Genomic DNA, 20113 nt, shown 5'->3' on the forward strand with positions numbered 1-20113 from the left:
CGGAATGGAGAGAAGTCAAGTTATTGACACAACACCACCCAGACCAGATTCGAACACAGATCTATGGGTTGATGAAGCTCACGGCATAACCACTGCCCTAGCCTTGGATGGAAAATATGACCAAAGGGTGTTAGAGGTTGTTGGTGAACATGATACGATCTGTATTAGTCCGGGTCCTCCAGAGAAACAGAACTAACAGACTACAGAGATGTGCATGTAAGACAAAATTTATTCTAGGAGCTGGCTGATGTGATTGCCAAGGCTGAGAAATCCCGCAAGCTGCCATCTACAAGCTGGAGTAGCCGGGAAGAGGGTGGTGAGATTCAGCCGAAGGCCGAAGGTCTGAGAAGCCCCACTGGGAGCTGGAAAGCCCAAGAGCCAGGAGCTCCGAGGTCTGAGAGGGTAAGATGGACGTCTCAGCTCAAGTGGAGACAAAGTCACCCTCACGCTGCCTTTTCCTTCTGGTCGGGGCCTCGACAGGTTGGATCACGCCCCCCGCCCCATCTTCGTTACCCTGTCTACTGATTCTGCTAATCTTTTCCAGAGATACCCTCACAGACACACCTACAAGTGCTTCACTGGCATCCCTTAGCCCTGTCAAGTTGACACATAAAATGCACGATCACATCATCTCTACCCTAAGAGCTCACGGTCCTCTGGAAAGACAAGTAGGAAGAGTCACAAAACCACGGGTAATAAAGACACGTGTGGTCAGGGAGCTGTGGGGGCACCGTGAGAACGCCTTGCTTTGGAGCTGAGGAAGGCTTCCTGGAGGAGGTGATGCCCCATGGGGTGTTGAGCACGAAAGAGGACTTGCTTGGTGGACAAGGATCAGACTGCGGAGCAAAGGGAGAACTGAGACCTGGGCCTCATATGTCTGCAGGGGGAAAGGGCTTATGGGTAAGTACGGAGGGGAGGTTTTGGAATCGGACAGACCCCGTTTCGAACTCTGCCTCGTCTCACTAGCTGTGCAGTTAGTCATTTCACTCCCTGAGCCTCAGTGTGCCCGTCCTTAGAGCAAAGACACCTGTTTTTCCAGGTGTTGAAGGGACTAAGGAGCCCATGAAAGTAAAGCACTCAGTCCAGCACCTGGCCAGAGAAGTAAGTGCTCAGAAGTGCCAGGTTCTTGCTGCCACCTCGGAGGATTTCCCACTTCCCCTACCCGACCTTCCTTTCCACAAGCAAACCCAGGAGTGTGACCCGTGAGGAGTGGCTTCCAAGGGCACATACCTGTGAGCACACGCCTTTCTGGAAGCAACAGAGGGCAATGAAAGCCATCTGGGCTTTGAATTCAGCCACATCTGATTTCGAATCCCATTGCAGCCACTTTGCAGCTTGGACCTTACACCTTGGACAAGTCACTTACCTCCACGGAGGCTCAGTTTCCTCCTCTGTAGAAAAGAGCCAGCAAACCCTGCCTTAGGAATTCTCCTGGCCCATGAGCACAGTGGCCTGCACATACACAGGCTCTCAGTGGTCAGCGAAAGCCCCCGAAAGCCCTCGTCCTTTTGGTCACCACGCAGGCACTCACAGCGGTGGTCTGATGCAAACGTCCGTGCTTCTATTAATCTACACAGGGGAGCAGCAGCCCCTTTGGGACTTCCCCAAGGGCCCCGGGGCCCGTCACCCTCTGGGGCACCCAGCCCGGCAGGGTCTAAAGGCAGTGGACTCTAGTCCCCAGCCCATCGTCTCCACATCCTCCCCTAACTATTGCGGGAAGGAGCATGACTCATGGAGGGAGACTACTGGCATCGTCTCCACTCTCCCCCTACACCGCCCCCCCGCCCCCCGCCCCTGCATGGGGCCGGCCAGCAGGCTTGTGGTTAAAGGGCCTGCCTGGGTTGCAAAACAAGCCAGTTTGCTGTGTTCGGCATCACGTGACTCAGCAGGCTCTGGGATGGCCTTTTCTTCCCTCACTCACTGACTCACTGCAGGCTGGCTTGCAGTCACATGGGTTTCTGGGCCTCAGTTCCCCCCCGAGCGCTCCTGGCTAAGGAGCTAGAGAAGACTAAATTAGAAGAACTGCTTCATTTTTCCTTGTGTTATTGCACCACGAATGTGTAAATATATTCTCGTTCTGAACAATGTAAAGACAATCAAATATAGAACACGGGAAACAGGAAGCCACCCCTTTGCAGCAGCAAATCTAGTCAATATTTTCCCCGAGCATGTTCAAGAGCCCTATGTTATTTTTTTAAGCACTTTTAAGTTACATAGAAACCTATAAATGCACCCTTCTTTTTTTTAAGTTTATTTATTTATTTTTGAGAGAGAGAGAGTACAAGCAGGGCAGGGGCAGAGAGAGAGAGGGAGAGAGAGAGAGAATCCCAAGCAAGCTGCACCCTGTCAGCGCAGAGCCCGACGCGGGGCTCGATCTCACGAACTGTGAAACCAAGAGAACCTGAAATCAAGAGTCGGACGCTTAACCGACTGAGCCAGCCAGGTGTCCCAATGCATCCTTCTTTTTAAAAAGAGTAGAATAGGGGCGCCTGGGTGGCGCAGTCGGTTAAGCGTCCGACTTCAGCCAGGTCACGATCTCGCGGTCCGTGAGTTCGAGCCCCGCGTCAGGCTCTGGGCTGATGGCTCGGAGCCTGGAGCCTGTTTCCGATTCTGTGTCTCCCTCTCTCTCTGCCCCTCCCCCGTTCATGCTCTGTCTCTCTCTGTCCCAAAAATAAATAAAAAACGTTGGAAAAAAAAAAAATTTAAAAAGAGTAGAATATTGCTGGGAAGGCCGGTACCTCCAATCCTGATCCACTCCAGAGGCAACCCCTAGTGTCAATTATTTCTCTTGCAAATCTCTGTTCTTTGTATGGTGTTATGTGTTACAGAGAAGCTCATAGTAAAGCCTAGGGGCCGGGTTGGGGGAGGGAAGGGGGCATTTCTATCCTTAGCGCTGCACAATGTATCTTTCTACAACTTGCTTTTTTCATCCATCACAATGCTTCGGAGATTTGCCCGTTGAGCACCCAAAGTTTCCACTTAGTTCTTTTAATGGCTACTTAGTATCCCATACTGGGCGTGTGCCCTAGTCTTTACCGGTTGCCAAGTCCAGACTCCAGGGTTTGCATTGTTCATAAACAATGTTAACATGAACACCCACCCACACTCTTCTTTTGCCCACTGCAGGTAGTTCTCGAAAGTCGATGCCAAGTGGTAGAATCTGCGCACCCCAGCGCATTTAGGTTTCGTAGATAGCACTGCATGGTGCTCCCAAGACAGCAGTTCCTCTCTGCTTTCCAGGGGTTTACAGATATGTGTCCATGTGCACATGGAAACTCACTTTTGAAGGGTTCATAGTAAATGGTACTCAGTGTCTTGTTGAGAGACAGCTCAGGGAGTGAGGAAGGCCGGCAGAACATCTGCTCTAGGTGAAAATGATCAACTGCTGAAGCCAAACTCGCTATGGAGAGGGGAAACTGAAGCCTGGCCAAAGAAATTGACTTGCCCATTGGTTCCCAGTCCCTTCTTGCCAAGCCTGCTCTCAGTGGTTAAGAGGAAGCAAATCCTCCTACACAGGAGTCAGGGGAATCTTTTTCCAAACTTAAATAGAATCATGTCCCCTCCTTTGCTTGAGATATTTCATTGGCTTCCTATGCTCTAACTTCAGGACCTCACCCTGACCCTTTGCTCTCTGTCTCCAGAGAGCACCAAGATGTCTCCTGCCACAGGGACTTTGCATGTGTTTTTGACTCTCTGAAACATTTCCTGCTCCTCCCCTTCCACACTCACACTCACTTTGCTGATTCCTTCTCTTATCTGAGATCTCAGTTAAAGCATTCCTTCCTCAAGGAAGCCACCTTGATGATCCCCTTGACCATGCCACAGCCCTCTCAGAATCTCTCTTAGTGTCTTGTATTTCTCCTTCAGAGAACTGCCCACGGATGCGATTTATACTTTCTGTGTAATACTTGAAAAATATCTGACTCACCTACTGAGTCTCCAAGGCCAAGAGCTGGGTATGGCTTTGCTGGATCTCCGGCATTTCAGTCACAGTAGATGCTCAGTATTATCTGAATGAACGAAGGAGTAACTTTACTCCTCTCTCCTCACCACATGGCCTTTTGGTCATACTCTCCTCTGGGCCTTCCCCTTCCGTCACCAAGGTTCCCAAGGGAGGCTGCCTCAGCAGGCACACATCGTTCTGATCACAGGAGGCAGAGGGTGGTCTGAAAGTCACCTTGGCTTCAGATTTGCCATTCCTGATTTCACACCCCATTTCAGCAAATTGGACGTGTCACGTTTGTTCACTGGGACTCAGTTTCTTCATCTGTAAAGTGGGCAGCAACCCCCCCCCCCAGCCGCCCCTTGCAGGATTGTATGGAGCCTAAGTACAAGGGCTAGCCCAGCGCCCTGAACCTCGTGTCGGCTCAGTCCTGGGGGAAGCCCTCTCAAACCACATCTCTCATAATCACCTCACTGTGGTCTGAAGCAGATTTCACACTTAGCTTAAGACAACGTTGACCTTCCCCACACTTTCAGATCCTTGCCCTGAATCCAGCAAGGGGAGCTGCATCATCTACCTGATAAACCAAACACTGTCACCACCAGATGCAGGCACTAAGGGCAGACAGGGGATTAGGAACGGCCCCAGGGACCCCCTGTGATTCTCTAAGACCCGAAGCATTCAGCCAATAGGGAGCAAGCTGGGGTTACCTTAAACCCACACGAGCTTTCTCCCTTCAGAGTAACAACACCGCTCTTCCTGGATGGCACCTGCAAAGCTCCCTAAGGGGCCAATAGACCTTTCTGGATCCCCGGAAGAAGAGTTGATGAGGAAAGGAGAAAGAAGGGCACCGACTGAGCTGCAGCCTTGGGGATCAATAAGGGACGGGAGAGACTAAGGCTAGGAAGGACATCCTGCGGCCCTCACAGGAGAGGCATCTGGATCCCCAGAGCTGCGTCTGTGGCCGGGAACTCCAGAACGTCCCAGAACGTCCCAGAACGTCCCAGAACATCCCCTGCCCCTTTTGTTTCCCTCTCACCTCTGGCTGTGGGCCTTTGCTTTAAACCAGCCTCATCCCCGGGGCCTCATCTCTCGTCCCACGTTCCTTAGTGCCAGGTCCCAGCCAGACCTGGAGGTGCCCTGGGGAGCATGACTGATGTGGCCATGCTCTCGCAGAGTTCACAGGCCAGTGGCTTGTTCCTGCAGCAGCAGGCAAGGAAAACTGGGGGAGCCGTGAGGGGCTACTGGCCTACTTTGCCGGGTCTGGGGTATCTGGGACCTCGGGACAATGGGATGTTAAGGGTATCAAAGGAAGCAAGGAGGAGACCGAGGTCTGCCCCAGACGAGCCAGCCACCAGCCTGCCGTGAGGGGGTCTGGGCAGCCCCCACCCCATCCCCCCCTCTGTCACCTTCTCCAGCTACTCACCCGCGATTAGTGAGCACACAGCAGGCCTGTTTTCTTTCACTAATGTGTCCCCGGGATCGGCACAGAGCTTGTCACAGTAAACACTTGGAAGGAAGAACAAGAAGGAAGGTTGGGAAGACATGGCTTAGCAGGAAGGGAAAGAAACAAGAACGAAGAAAGCAGAGAGCCCTGCACACATCGATTGATTGATTGATCCACTCTTTACTGTGCCAGACATTGTACTGGACTCTGGGGACACGGGTAAAGCAGATGAGATCCCCGCGTCACGGAGCTTGTGTCCTGACACTTGCAGGGACACTGGCACGCCTTCCTTCCGGTGCGTCCCCGTAGAACAGCAGTCCCACAAAATGCCCAGCACTGTGCTCCTCTGTCAGATGAGCCTGAATCTGCTACAGCCCTTGCTCCCACCTTGGACTTCACCTCGAAGAGTGAAGGCTCTGAGAAGGTGTGCAATTAGAGAAAAGCCTGATGAACCCAGTCTGCCCGAAAGCCGCTTTTTCTCAGAATTACATTCCACGGTCTTAAAGGAATCCGGCAGAGGTCACCTCCTGGTCGGCGCCCCCGGGGCAGGTCTGGCCCTTCTGTTCGGCCGCACTCCTCCTCACTCCGGGCTTATTCCCGACAGCACGTCCCGTGGATGGGTCCCGCAGCCACAGTTTCCGTCGCTGGGTTTCCTGGCACCAGGGAACTGCTCCTTGACTGGGCTCCAGGAAATCATCCTCTGTGCCGTCTTTCTCTGCCGGGGACGGGGCTGCGCGGACGCCTCCTGCTGTTCTGTCCTCGGGGCTCAAGGGCCGGGAGAGGTAGCAGGAGAAGCCAGAAGCCGCAAGAGGCTGGGACTGGGATTTGAACGGCAGGAAGGGAGGCCTGGCCTGACCGGAAGGTCCACACTATTCTGCCAGACCTCCAGGTTTTGACGGAGGCCGAATCCCGCCTGCCAAGGGAACTCAGAGCCTGCCAAACCCCCACGAGGATGGAGACAAACATCAGCCTCGTGTTTCTGATTCACACCATCTCAGCTCCTCAAACCCCTATTTGGTGAAAGCTGCTTACGTTTCGACAAATCCAAGGACCCTCTTTGCAAACGGTGATTTAGCTTTGTCCAGAGATCTCCGGGCCAGAGTGGGACGATTCCATGCCCGCTCTGCCCCCACAGGCCTCTCCCCCTTCAGAGAGAATTACAGCCTCTAAATGCACTTCGAGAAACAAACGTCACCTTTCAAACCTCGGTTTCCTCCTCCGTAACCCGGGAGTGGCCCTGATCTCGCAGAATTGCTGAGATTAAATAACGAACGCGTTATTTAGGCCCCAGGACTTAATAAGCACTAAAGAAGAAGGTATACATTATTAATCGTAGTATTAGGGTTATTATCAGCATCCTCATCATCGCTGTCCCGTGATTCAGTGAGCCCTTGGAATCTTGGAAATAGTGCGTAGATTCCCGGAGTAGATCTTCTTAGTAGCGACCCCAACAAATAAATCCCCCTTCTCAGAACCCACACTAATGTGGTCCCCTCGCCCACACGGACGCTGGCATTGGCCACGTGATCCAGTTTGGCAACAAGGGGACGGTCAGGATGACCCAGGCATTGGAGGAGGCTCAGGCATCCAAGACTTTCCAGGCGGGGCCCGGGGCCAAACTGGATGGAGCCCCATAGTGAGCCCAGCAGAGAAGCCTCCAGTCAGATGAGCCGCTGCCCTGAACCACCGAGTCTGGGGCAGTGCCTTACACAGCAATAGAGAACTGATAGACAGGGCCTACCTTTTTGTCCTCTCCTCCCCTCTCTCACTAGGCCCCCTTTCTCAAGCCTTCTGTTTCAACTGGTCTGTCTCTTTGGGCTGGAGAAATGGTCAGCCTGGAGCCTGGTGAGGGGTCTTGGGTTTATCATCCTAATTCACAACATCCGCCACCCACGGCTACTCAGACAGACTCCCCGGAGGCAGAGGAGCGTGTCCCCCAATCCCCACCTTAGAGCACAGCCACCTGCCATTGAGAACTAAAACACAAGTCAGTTCGAAGTGATTCCAGACACTGCATTAATCCAGGCTAACGGGAGGGAAGACCAGTCAGAATAAGAAGTGAACTGCACTTTTTCAAAAAAGGTGATCTGTAGTTTTATGGCTCTCGAACTCATACGGTAACTCAAGCTAAATACTCAAGCGCTACCAACAACTTGTCCCCTGGGGAAGGTCTGCTCAGTGGAGTAACTTGGTTTGCAATTGGCATATTAATTGCTTGCATTCTGATACGTTCCTCCAAAGAACCCACCGCTGTCTGTGGAGAGCTGATGCCCTTCAATGCTTCGACGTGAACCCTGCAGACATTTACCCTGCGGGCAGGAACGATGACCCCACGAAAGTGAATCTCCCCTCCCTGCTCCTTCTAGACTTCGGACCTGTGGTAACCATGCGTTTATTGGAACATATCAGAGTGTATTCGAGTAGCAGGGGGAGAGAGCTGGCCGGTGCCCACCACAGTACTGACCATTGTTCGTTTCATTTTCCCGGCCACCTTGCGACATAGGGTGACTGTTCATCCCCGCTTTGCAGGTGGAGTAACTGAAGGTCAGAGGGTTAAATGACTTGCCCAAGGCTGTGCCGTGTGCCCACTGCCCCAATCAAAGGGGAGCACAGTGAAGCGAGGCTTTAATCACCGTCCTTGCAAGAGCGGGTGTCTGATGGACAGGCACAATAGGGCAGTCGCAGCAAGGCAATTTGTCTCCTGGCATGCAAGTCCCTCCCCTGATTCCTCATTGGCTGAGGACTGCAGAGGTTACAGCCTTACCCGGAGGTCCCCTATGCCCACGTAAGGCAAAAAGTACATTCCTTGAGGTGGCACTTCAGTTCTTTGACTCATGCTCATTGCAAATCCCACAAAAATAAGTCCACGAAATGGAGTGGGGGGGGGAGATGAACCAGGAAGTGAAATGTCTAAGGGTTTGGGACTCCATTGTGGGTGGACGGGTGGTTCATACATATTTCCAATAGGATGTAAACCTGTTGTTAACTAGACAGCACTGCTTTTATTTGCCATTTCTGAAAATGAGTCATCTCACTTGTCACATACACGTTGGTCTCCAGCCCCTCTCCACTGTCCGTCCTCTCCTCCCTGGGTTTCTTCTTCAGTGTCTGTGTCCATCCAAAGGTCCATCCAAACCACACCCAAGCCATCTGAAAGACCTCCTGAAGCCCTCTGACACCTAACTTCTCCTCTGCACCCACTCTGCCACTACCCCAGTCCAGGGAGACCCCGACACCCCTTAACTTGTCTCTCTCCAGCCCTGCTGTCTTCCTCGCATTCATTCTCTTTGTGGCAGCAGAGGGGTGTGCCTAGCCATGCCTGTGCACTGCAACTTGTAACTCACAGGGAGGAAGGGGTGATGTCCACCAAAGAAGAGCATAAAGGTGGCTAGGTGAGAAACTAGAAAAGTGGGGGGCCATGTAGGTGGGGACAGGAACTTGAGGGAGGAGAACCAGACTCAGAAGTCAAGGGGACACCCACAGAGATTACTTTAAGTGTGAAGGCAAGGCACCAGAAAAAGTCAAAGTTAACCATACTTTCAATCTGTGCTCCTCCTCTGCAATAATTTACCTCTGAGATGGCCTTTACTCTCTAGAAAAAGGATTATGTGATGAGAAAAAAAAAAAAACAAAAAAAACAGTGGACAAGACCCTGAGGAATCTGTACCTTACAAGCTAGAGGACCTTCCAGCCTGATTCTTCCACACACACTGTCCTTTACAAACAACCCCTAAGCCTGTCTAAACTTCTTGAGGTTCCTGCAAAGCTCCCATGCTCTCTCCTACCTCAGGGCCTTTGCACGTGTACCTTCCAGAACCTGGAATACTTTTGTTTCTCTAGCAAATTCCTACTCCTAGTTCAGATTTCAACTCACACATCAGTGCCTCCTAAAAAAATCACGCCTGAGTCCCCGGTCCCAGTGACATGCATTTCAGATACAGCCTCCTGGTTAACTTCCCCCTCATTAACAATCATTGTGTTCTCATCTTTTTTTTTTCCAAATGTTTATTTATTTATTTTGAGGGGAGAGGCACAGAGAGAGAGGGAGAGAGAGAGAACTGCAAGCAGGCTCCATGCTTAGTGGGGATCCCGACACAGAGCTCAATCTCACAACTGCGAGGTCACGGCCTGAGCTGAAATCAAGAGTCAGACAATCAGCTAAGCCACCCAGGCACCCCTGTATTCTAATTCTTATTTCTGCTGATAGTGGTGCTGAATTAACATCGATATAAAGGAATGGGTGAATGATTGGTTTATCAACACCGATTTTGCCTTGCCCAGTCTGTGGGGCCCAGGCAAAAGAGGGCCCAGGGCACACCATATCAGAGACAGACTTCCGTCCGAGGACAGATTCTCTGATCTCAAGGTTAAATAAAAACTTGTGTCCAAAAGGAGGTCTTTGACATCATGGGTTCAAGTGTGGAGCATGCTGGGAATACACTGAAGGATGAGGGGAGACAGGAGGAGGCTTGGGGTGGGGGAAGTAGGAGTTGGGGAAACTAGCTATGGTCAGGACCGAGACATGGGGAACTGCCTCTATTTTCAGTGGGTCTCCGAGGCAGGTAGCATTTAGTCCTAATTTTATGTCCTACTGGGTCGTGAGGAATAGTGCTAGCTATGGAGAACCAGCCTTTGGGAACAGGGGGTAAGTAGGGGTAAAAGCAGAAATTAAGCAATAACACAATGACACAAGGCAACCTGGATATGTTACTTTGGGAGCACGACTCACTCCAGACGACCTGTGATTTCCTGGTCCACAGCCCACATGTCAGATAGAAAGTGTCCCCAGCCAGCTGCTGGACAGAGCAGGGCAGTATCTCTGACTTCTGCTTCTTGGGCTCGGAGATCGGCTGCTAGTTTGCTGTTTCTCAAACTACCCCAAGGTTTCACCCATCCCTCACCTCTCCCGCTCGGCCCCTTCTTCAGCCTGATGAGTGAGTCCACCCCATGAGTGTTTGGGGGGGGGGGGGAGGGACACAGCCTGGGTTTTCAAAGAATGATTGATAATCTTGCATAGCAGCTTCGGGAAAACAATGCCCCCATCCCTCAGCCTCAAAGACGTGATAGTGGTAACATGCCTTCAGGTTGATGACAAATGGAGACCTCCGGGAAGCTGGCAACCACACAGTGGACAGGTGAAGCGTGCAAGGCCTCTTGCCCACCTGTGTTCATAACAACATGACTCATAATCGCTGAAACAGGGAAGCGGCCACGGTGTCCATCAGCAGATGAGCAGATCAACAAAATGTGGTCTCTCCATACAGGGAATATTTTCCAGCCTCAAAAAGGGAGGAAATTCTGACCCATGCTGCAATCTGGACAAAAGTTGAAGGCATGATGCTAAGGGAAGTAACCGGAAACAAAAACACAAGTGCTCTATGATTCCACTTACACGAGACACGTACAATAGACAAGTTCGTAGAGACAGAGTAGAAGGGTGGCTTCCAGGGCCCGAGGGGAAGGGGCTGGGGAGTCAGTGTTTAATGTGCACAGAGTATCAGTGTCGAGAGTTCTGGAGGACGGTGGCTGCACAACAGTGTGAATGTGCTTAATGCCCCCGAGCTGCACCCTGGAAATGGTTAAGATGGAAATGGCAAGATTTCATTCTTTGTGACCACCAAGTAATATTCCACATATATACACACCACATCTTCTTTATCCATTCATCAGTCAGAGGACACTTGGGCTCTTTCCATACTTTGGCTATTGTTGATAGTGCTGCTATAAATGTTGGGGTGCATGTGCCCCTTCGAATCAGCATTTTTGTATCCTTTGGATAAATGCCTAGTAGTGCAATTGCGGGGTCGTAGGGTAGTTCTATTTTTAGTTTTTTGCGGAACGTCCATACTGTTTTCCAGAGTGGCTGCACCAGTTTGCATTCCCACCAACAAAGCAAGAGGTGAAATAAGTCAGTCAGAGAAAGACAAATATCATATGATTTCACTCATACGTGGAATTTAAGAAACAAAACAGATGAACAGAGGGGAAGGAGAGGAACAGAAAAGGAGGCAGGGTGGCTGGGTGGCTCAGTCGGTTAAGTGTTGGACTCTTGATTTCAGCTCAGGTCATGATCTCACAGCTGGTGAGTTCGAGCCCCGTGTCAACCTCCATGCTGACAGCTCAAAGCCTGCATGGGATTCTCTCTCTCCCTCTCTCTCTCTGCCTCTCCCCTGCTCATGTGTGCACTCATTCTCTCTCTGTCTCTCTCTGTCTCTCTCTCTCTCTCTCTCTCTCTCTCTCTTTCAAAATAAATAAACAACAACAAAAACCAAGGAGGCAAGCCATAAGAGACTCTTAACTATAGAGAACAAACTGAGGGTTGATGGAGGGAAGTGGGTGGGGGGATGGGCTAGATGGGGGATGGGCATTAAGGAGGGCACTTGTTGGGATGAGCACTGGCTGTTATATGTAAGTGGTGAATCACTGAATTCTACTCATAAAAACAATACTACACTATATGTTAACTAACTTGAATCTAAACTTTTTAAAAAACAGTTAAGACGGTGAATTTTATGTTAATGTATTACCCACAATGAAAGAAAAATTTAAGAAAAGGTAGAAAAGTAGTAGAAAGAAAGAAAGAGGAAGGAAGGAAGGAAAGAAGGGAGAAAGAGAGAAAGAAAGAACAAAAGAAAGAACAAATGAAAGAAAGAGGAAGGAAGAAAGAAAGGAAGAAAGAAAGAGGAAAGAAAGGAAGGAAGGAAGAAAAGAAAGAAAGAAAGAAAGAAAGAAAGAAAGAAAGAAAGAAAGAAAGAAATTAAAGGAAAGAAAGAAAGAAATTAAAGGAAAGAAAGAAAGAAAAAAAGAAAGAATGAAAGAAAGAGAAAGGAAGGACAAAAGAAAGAAAGAAAGAGAAAAGGAAAGAAAGGAAGGAAGGAAGAAAAAAAGAAAGAAAGAAGGAAAGAAAGAAAGAAATTAAAGAAAAGAAAGAAATTAAAGAAAGAAAGAAATTAAAGGAAAGAAAGAAAGAAATTAAAGGAAAGAAAGAAAGAAATTAAAGGAAAGAAAAAGAAAGAAAGAAAGAAAGAAATTAGATAAAGGAAAGAAAGAAGAAAGAAAGAAAGAAAGAAAGAAAGAAAGAAAGAAAGAAAGAAAGAAAGAAAGAAAGTAAAAGGTGCAGGCCCTGGAATCAGACCCACCTGGTTTGACTCCCAGCCCCTCCACTGGTAGCCTGTGGTCTTGGGCAAGTTTCCTGTCTTCCAGCCTTCCACGGCCCGAGTCACGGTCAGCCCAGGTCGGAGGACGGTGAGAGGCCAGGAGGTGGTCAGGAGGACGGGGGTCTCTTGCCAGCTGGCCCCTGCCGGAGCCCAGAGCAGGGAAGGGACTCTCCACCACCCCCTCCGCCTCCCTCCCGCCAGGCCTGCTGTGGCTGTGCAGGACTCTGTTCTCGTGTGCTCAGAGCATCGGACCCCTCATGTGGCCAAGAGCATTTCTCTGGTTTTGCTTTAAAGGAGGTACAGGCTTCACCAGCCACACACACACACACACACACACACACACACACTGTGTGACTTTAGCTTCTCTGTGCCTCAGTTTCCTCATCAGTAAAATGGGAATGATGAAACCCACCTGGCAAAGTTAATGCAAGGAGTGCCAGTCAAAAGCACAGGGCAGAGCACACAGCAGATGGTGACTGTCCCCAGCGATGCTTTCCCACCAAGCCCCACTGCAAAGCGTCAGTCCTGTGTCACCGGCTGCCCCCTCAGCAGCTGCTGCCGGGACCCACGGGGGCACCCAGGCCCTCTGGCCCCAGGAAGCAGCCTGACCCTGAGTATCGGGCAGCCTGTGCCCGTGGGCGGCAAGAAACGTTCTCAACGGACGCAGCAGCCCGTGTGAGGCGACCCAGCCTTGGCCCTACGGGCCCTGACCTGTGAGGTGTGACCTAAGCTCTCCCCTGGAGCCCCCCCCCCCAGAGGCCAAGAACGGGGACACTACGGCTCAGGGCAGCTCCATATCCATTTGGAAGTGAGGAGCTCCGCTCGACAGTGAAGATTACATCTCAGAGATGCCAAGACACTTGCCTGAAGTGACTCTGCTGAGTGGCAGAGCTAGGACCCCTGCGTTTTCTCTTCGTCCTTAAGAGTCTCTGCACAACTCAGGTAAAATGAAGAGAGGCGGGGAGGAAGGTGCCTGAGGATCTCTGCCTCCCCCAAATCAACATTTGTGAGAGTATGTGCTGTGGTTTCCTTCCTGCCTCCCTCCCTTCCTTCTCTCCTTCCCCCTCCCTCCCTTCTCTCCTATTGCTCATCCTGACCCCCTGTGCCTCCCTCTGCCTATGGATCTCAAGGTCTCCGCTTCTCTCTGTTTCCATACAGTCTGTGGGCACAGCCCTGGGAAGCCACGTCAAACCAGTGAGGAGCGAATTCTGCTCCAGGCCATTGTCTGCACCATGGGAGGCCTATAACGCTCACTTCGGAAGAAAAGCAGGCTTTCACGTGTGTCCAGGGCAAGAGAGACCAGAACCCCAGTCCTCAGAGACCCCGGGCACGTCATCGGCCCCAGCTTCCAGAACCAACTGGTGCTGGCCAGACAGGTCAGGATGTCGGCAGGTCAGGCGTCACCATTCAGAGCAGAGGTTCAGCAAGGTGTGGCAGGCGAGAAAGCAGGAGGTGGATGTTCAGACCGGATGGTGTCATTAATGCCAATTAGGAAAATGGCCCATTATCATCATCTAGTCATCACAACCACAGGGGCGTCCCCCTGGACACCCACCAGGACGCAGCCATTAAATTCCCACCCCGTCCCCTCCTCCTCCTCTTCCCCCATCCCCTGGGGGTGAAGGCCATTCCTTGGCCACACCTTTACTCAGCCAGGGCTCCGTAAGACAGGATACTCTACAACTTGGGAAAGGGGTGCCTCGCAAGGGGAGTGAGCTGCCTGTCTTGGGAGATATTCAAGAGAGTGATGACTTCTTAAATCTAGGTTAGAGAGGACCATCACTGAACTATCCTCCAAAGTCAAAACCCAAGGACCTCTAGGAAAGCCGCAAATTTTATTAAATATGTACACTCACAATCCCCACCTTAGAGAAGTGGTCGCTATAACTGAGACAGATTAAAAGGCTCAGGTACACGGTCTGAGGTCTCAGAGCCACATCGCTGTGACTCCGAAAATACCTGACTTTGTTCTTCCAAATTCTGTTCAAAGGAGACTCGTGGCAGCTTGAGGTTAAGAGCCCAGGCTTAGGAGCCAGACAGACCTGGGTTCAGATATGTCACCCACCAGCCCTGCATCCTTGAACAAGTCACTTCGCCCTCTCAACCTCAGATTCCAAACAGGGACAAGTGCCTACCTCCACGGTGGCAAAGGGTAAATGAGTGACTGTGTGAGTCTCAGGCTCCCAAGCCAGGTTCTGGGCACATAGTAAGTGCTCAGTAAGTACTGCGTGTCTGCTGGATATCTGGTACCATGACCGAGATGAAGGTTCTGCCCCAAAGGGGGATCCAGGAGTGACAGACAGTGGTAGTGACAGTCCCCACAGCCACATGACTCAGACGATATAAGAATCTTGCCTTTAGGGGCGCCTGGGTGGCTCAGTCAGTTGAGCGTCCGACTTTAGCTCAGGTCATGATCTCATGGTTCATGGGTTCGAGCCCCAACGTCGGGATCTGTGCTGACGGCTCAGAGCCTGGAGCCTGTTTCGGATTCTGTGTCTCCCCCTTCTCTCTGCCCCTCCCCTGCTCAAACTCTGTCTCTCTCTCAAAAATAAGTAAACATTTGAAAAAAAAAAAAAAAGAATCTTGCCTTTATCTGAGCAGACACTATAGATGCTCTGTCCCTGTGCTTCTATGACACAGTGCACCTTTGTGGGTCGAGCCCCAAGTGTCCCTGGCCTGCCCTGTGCCAACCCTCCTCAAGTCTCCCTGTCTTCTCTAGACTTGATACGAATCCTTTAACCATTAAGCACTGAACATTGTGTTTTCCACCCTCAGAGGTTTCTAAACAGTAATTAGGCAGTAGAACACCCTGCCAGGGTGGGGAGGGTAAATATCATTAGTGTAGGAGGGGGGCGTGGGGTAAGTGCAGGTACTTGGAGGCTTGGGGCACAGCAGCGACCGGGCTGGCACCAGGGTGGCCACTGCCCACTGCCAAACCCCTAGCTGCCTAGCACTTTCTTGGGGGAAAATCATTGTGAAGTGGCAAGGACAAGCGATAGAATAGAGGTAACCCTAGTCTTTGTGTCAGAAAACCAAACTGTAAAATCCATCCCCGCCATTTTAAATTGGATGTAATATCTAACTAGTCTAGGCTCGTTTCCTCATCTGCAAGATGGGAATGATTCTACAGATCCCATGCAGGAGCAGTAAGGAATTAGGGAGATAACGTGTGTGAAGTATGGGGCACAGGGCTTAGAACAGAATCAGGTTCTGTAAATGGCACCTGCCACAGCTCTAATGGAGTCAGCACGATGCAGATTCCAAAGTCACAGCATCAGGTGACAGACACGAGTATCCGATATTCCCCTTTAAACAATCTCCGTATCAGTCAGGGTGTGCTGGGTTATGCCACTATAACAAGCAAGCCCAAATCTCGGGTGAAACCACAAAGATCTCTCTCTCCTCAGCACCACATTTCTCACAGGTAGGCAGGGAGGTACCATCTGTCATAGTCACTTAGGACCCCAGGCTTACAAAGAAGCCACCAACTGCCACCATGCCAAAGGGAAAGAGACAGCTTTGGCGGCTCTTGCCCTGGCAATTAACTAGTTTGCCCCAGCAGTAACACACAGCACGCATCAGTTAGAACCTATCACACGCCCCACCCAAACGCAAACTTGTACAGTCTTCTGTGTACTCAGAAGAAGAAAAAGAATTGGGAGCTAGCAAGCATCATTAATCACTACCAAAGACCCATGCTGGGGGCTGGGGGCTCACACACCTTTTCTCGATCTGTCCGCAAGGCCAGATTTTCTCTCTGGTATTGGAATAACTCACCATTTCTTCACTTGAGCACTTAGAGGATAAAATAGATGTGCACCCACGGCAATGTTGTGTGAAAATGTTCAAATCTTTAACTCCCAGAATCACAGCGGGGGCTGCAAGACACTTACTAATGGAAAGGCACATGGACTTGAAGCTGACACCCAACTAGCCAGTTAACTTCTCCGCCCCCCGCCCAGCTCACTTCGTGCCGATGCTCCCTGAGAAGGTCAATGGCCAAAATCACCGGTGCGCTTAAATGTTTTATTTCTTCTCTTCCTTTTTGTTTCAACGCTGAATTGTTTAAGTTAAATGCCTGTAAGATATAAAGCGCTTTCCTGATTAAACTTTCTGGGGTTCAGTTGGCCTTCGTGGCAGGAAGAAGAGATTCTCCAAGGTTGTCTTCGTGAAGTTCTCAGACTGAGAGCTGTGGGTGAAGAGCTTCTCTCTCTCTCTCTCTCTCTCTCTCTCGTGTCTCACCTTCAGAGTCTGAGATATGACTCCTTCCTTTTCCCCTATCCTTCTCTTTCTACAATTGCAGTAGAGGGTGTGATCCCAGCTTCCTCCTAAGACCGTGATGAACAGTCTATGGACCAACCTCCTACTGAGGGGAGCACTTGGCCAGTGACTCCAGCTCAGAGGACAAAAGATAGTCTTGAAACTCAGAAACTCGAGCTTTCTATGGAAAGCCTTGGAATCCAACTTCCCAGACCCTTGGCCTGTGTGTTCTCATCCTGTGGATTCCTTGGTTCTGAAAGTTCTTTGGAGCCAGAAGTCAGTCTCTAGCTTAAAGTGAGGCAAGTTTCCAACTGTAAGATAGTACAAACCATATTCCACAGTATTTGTGTTGTGTGCATGTATATGCGTGTGTGTGTGTGTGTGTGTGTGTGTGTATCTTTATCTATAAAATGAATAATGAGCATTATAACACTTACCAGACACAGTTTTCTCTCCACCTAAGAAATGATTTGGGGCTATCATGGAAGCCAAATTCAATGGAATCAAATGAACATTTATCAAGCACCTACTATGTGCCAGGCACAGAGCTGGGGAGTTTTACATATGACTTATCTCACGAGCAGTACTCGTTTCCATTTTATAGATGAAGAGCCCAAGTTCTGAGAGGTGAAGTGACTCATCAAACCCCACCGGTTGAGACTTGAGTTCTGATCTGTCTCTGAAGGTCATGTCTCTTCTCCTCCACTCTCTTGGATGCGCCCTGGGAAAGAAGTCCTTACGGCCTCCACCTAGATTTCAAGGCAAGCAGGGAGGAGCAGTGGGTTAAGAAAGAGAGCAGAACTGCCAGGTTGGTCCTTGGAGACCAGAACCTGTGTGGGAAGTTGCCAGGAAAGCTGGAAACATGCGTCAGCCCCACCCAGATGCTTGTTCTGAATCCATTGGTCCATTTCTTCAGAAAAAGGCTTCCAAGCCTGGACTTGTAATTAATTACAGGTGCAATCTCCCTACTGTGCACACAAACTGGGTGTTGAGGCCTAGAATATCCATGTGTACTAAGCCTGATACCTTCTTTCACAACCACTTAGACAGATGAGTGAGCACTGGTGAACATGAGACGCCGTGTCTCCTGCCTGTTCCACCTTGAAATAGGTCCATTCCCTCCTTCCCATCTCCGTGGCCACACCATTGCCAGGTGTTTGCAATAGCTTCCTGGCTGGTTTTCTGGCTACCAGCCTCTCCTCCCATCCACCAAAACTTCCTATAAGCCACCAGAATCATCTTCCTAAAATGCAAAGCTGATCCCATCTTATCCAAATTCAAACCAAACAAAAACCTTCAACAGATTCCCTTACTCTTAGGCTCAAGTCCAGAGTCCCAGTCCTTGGCCTCAGGGTCATTCACAATCCAGCCCCTTTTAACCTCTCCAACCCTATCTCCCTCCTACTTCCTCATGAGCGGCCCCAGCTCTAGTCACAGCTAAGTGCACGGTGTTCTTCTATGGTTCCATGCCTGCATACGACCTTTGTAGGCTGCCCTTTTCTCCAATTCCCACCGTAGTGAAACCCCATTGAACAGTAACAAGAACAGAAAATATGAGTATTCAGGATATTCTTCCCTCCCCACTTCCTTAGAATCAGGGCAACATCCCTCGTTAAGATACCTACAGAATTCAGGGACTGAGTTACCCATTTAACAACAAGCTGAAGTATAGGTAATATGGAGGAGATGTGTTTTTAAAAAACATGAGAGAGTTGGGGCGCCTGGGTGGCTCAGTCGGTTGAGCATCCGACTCCAGTTCAGGTCATGATCTCACAGTTTGTGAGTTCAAGCCCCACGTCAGGCTCTGTCCTGACAGCTTGGAGCCTAGAGCCCGCTTGGGATTCTGTGTCTCCCTCTCTCTTTCTGTCCCTCCCCCACTTGCGCACGTGCTCTCTCTCGCTCTCTCTCTCTCAAAAATAAATAAACATGAAAAAATATATGAGAGAGGTGAGAGTGGGATGGAGTGGATGGTTGAGAGCGGGACACAGAGGAGGTTGGGGGAGTCTCCATGTAGAAGATGTTGAGTTGGGAAACTGGAAGGATATTCCTAAGAGTAACCCTCTACCATTCAGCACTTCCCCCAGAAATTGAATAAAGACTGAAACTACTTTTAAAAACTGCATTTACTTTTTTCACTACCTTTTATGTCACAACACCAAAATTGGATTGAGCCATGTGGGATGTCAAGATTTCTTCAGGTTGCAAGTTCTATAGAATTTAAATCAAAGCTCTTGAAGCTTGCCCCAACCACCTTCCCTGACCCAGCAGAATTAGTCATTCCTCTCTATGTGAAACCACAGCCCTTGATTATATAAACCCTGTTTTAAGTCTTCACATTGAGATACATTATTTGACTACGTGTCCTCTCTGGCATCAGTTCTTGAGGTCCTAAGAGATCAGGGATGGCCGTATCATCCCCATTTCTGAATCTTCAGTTCCCAGAACAAGTCCTGACATAGAAAACATGGCCATCCATTCTTGTTGGAGCCATTCGACTGTCTACCAGGCTCTTATGAAGTCTTCACCAAACTGACCCACCACCCAACCCTCACCTTGGCCAGTCTGAGATGAGAGGCTCCACTAAAGAGAGGTCAGCCTCCCTCCTAGGTGCCACCACTTTCAGTTTTGGTTCTGACCACTTTCCGGCTGAAGAGAGAAAACAGAAGTTAAGAAAAAAAACAAAAACGAAAGTGTCTGAACATTAAGGACTACAAAGACAAGTTGTCCAATCGGTTCTAAAAATGCACTTTGTGCCTCTCCTTCCCATCGGGTTCAACCTGGCCCAGTAAAAATTTGCGCAGCTCCCACTCTGCCTGGTAGAACAGATCCCAGCAAGGCACCTTTGCCACAGTCGTGTGTGCAAGCATCTCTGAAGAGTCTGGAAGGAAGTGAAAAATCAGAGAGGGAGGCAAACCATAAGAGACTCACAAATGCAGAAAACAAACTGAGAGTGACTGGAGGGGAGGAGGGTGGGAGGATGGGCTAGATGGGTGATGGACTTTAAGGAGGGCACTTGTTGGGATGAGTACTGTGTGTTATATGTAAGTGGTGAATCACCAAATTCTATTCCTGAAACCATTATTATGTTCAATGTTAACTAACTTGGATTTAAATTAATTAATTAAAAAAAAAAAAGAGTCTGGAAAGAAAATAACTTCCAACCCCAAGCACCCTTCTACAGGTCAGGCTTCATGCTATCACCTGAGTCTGGGAAGAGAATTGACCATGGCTCTGTTCCTTCTCCCTCACGGGCCTCTGACATTGTCTGAGTGTTGGAAGGACTTCAAACCTATGCTCCCTCCTCAT

At 49.9% G+C, this 20113-nt stretch overlaps 2 long non-coding RNA genes across 2 annotated transcripts; both read right to left on the reverse strand.

Annotated features, from left to right (window-relative positions):
- Window positions 1–211: 211 nt before the first annotated feature.
- On the reverse strand, window positions 212–2273 carry LOC131485762 (uncharacterized). The gene is made up of 2 exons (XR_009248999.1): window positions 1367–2273; window positions 212–394 (listed from the first exon to the last, which is right to left on the reverse strand). It is a non-coding gene; the product is annotated as an uncharacterized LOC131485762 (long non-coding RNA).
- A 446-nt stretch (window positions 2274–2719) lies between these two features.
- LOC131485763 (uncharacterized) lies at window positions 2720–6262 on the reverse strand. Its single transcript, XR_009249000.1, has 3 exons — window positions 5915–6262; window positions 5370–5452; window positions 2720–4141 (listed from the first exon to the last, which is right to left on the reverse strand). It is a non-coding gene; the product is annotated as an uncharacterized LOC131485763 (long non-coding RNA).
- Window positions 6263–20113: the final 13851 nt, after the last annotated feature.

The sequence above is a fragment of the Neofelis nebulosa genome, chromosome 9 (genome assembly GCF_028018385.1).
Source record: "Neofelis nebulosa isolate mNeoNeb1 chromosome 9, mNeoNeb1.pri, whole genome shotgun sequence".
Taxonomy (NCBI): Eukaryota; Metazoa; Chordata; class Mammalia; order Carnivora; family Felidae; genus Neofelis; species Neofelis nebulosa.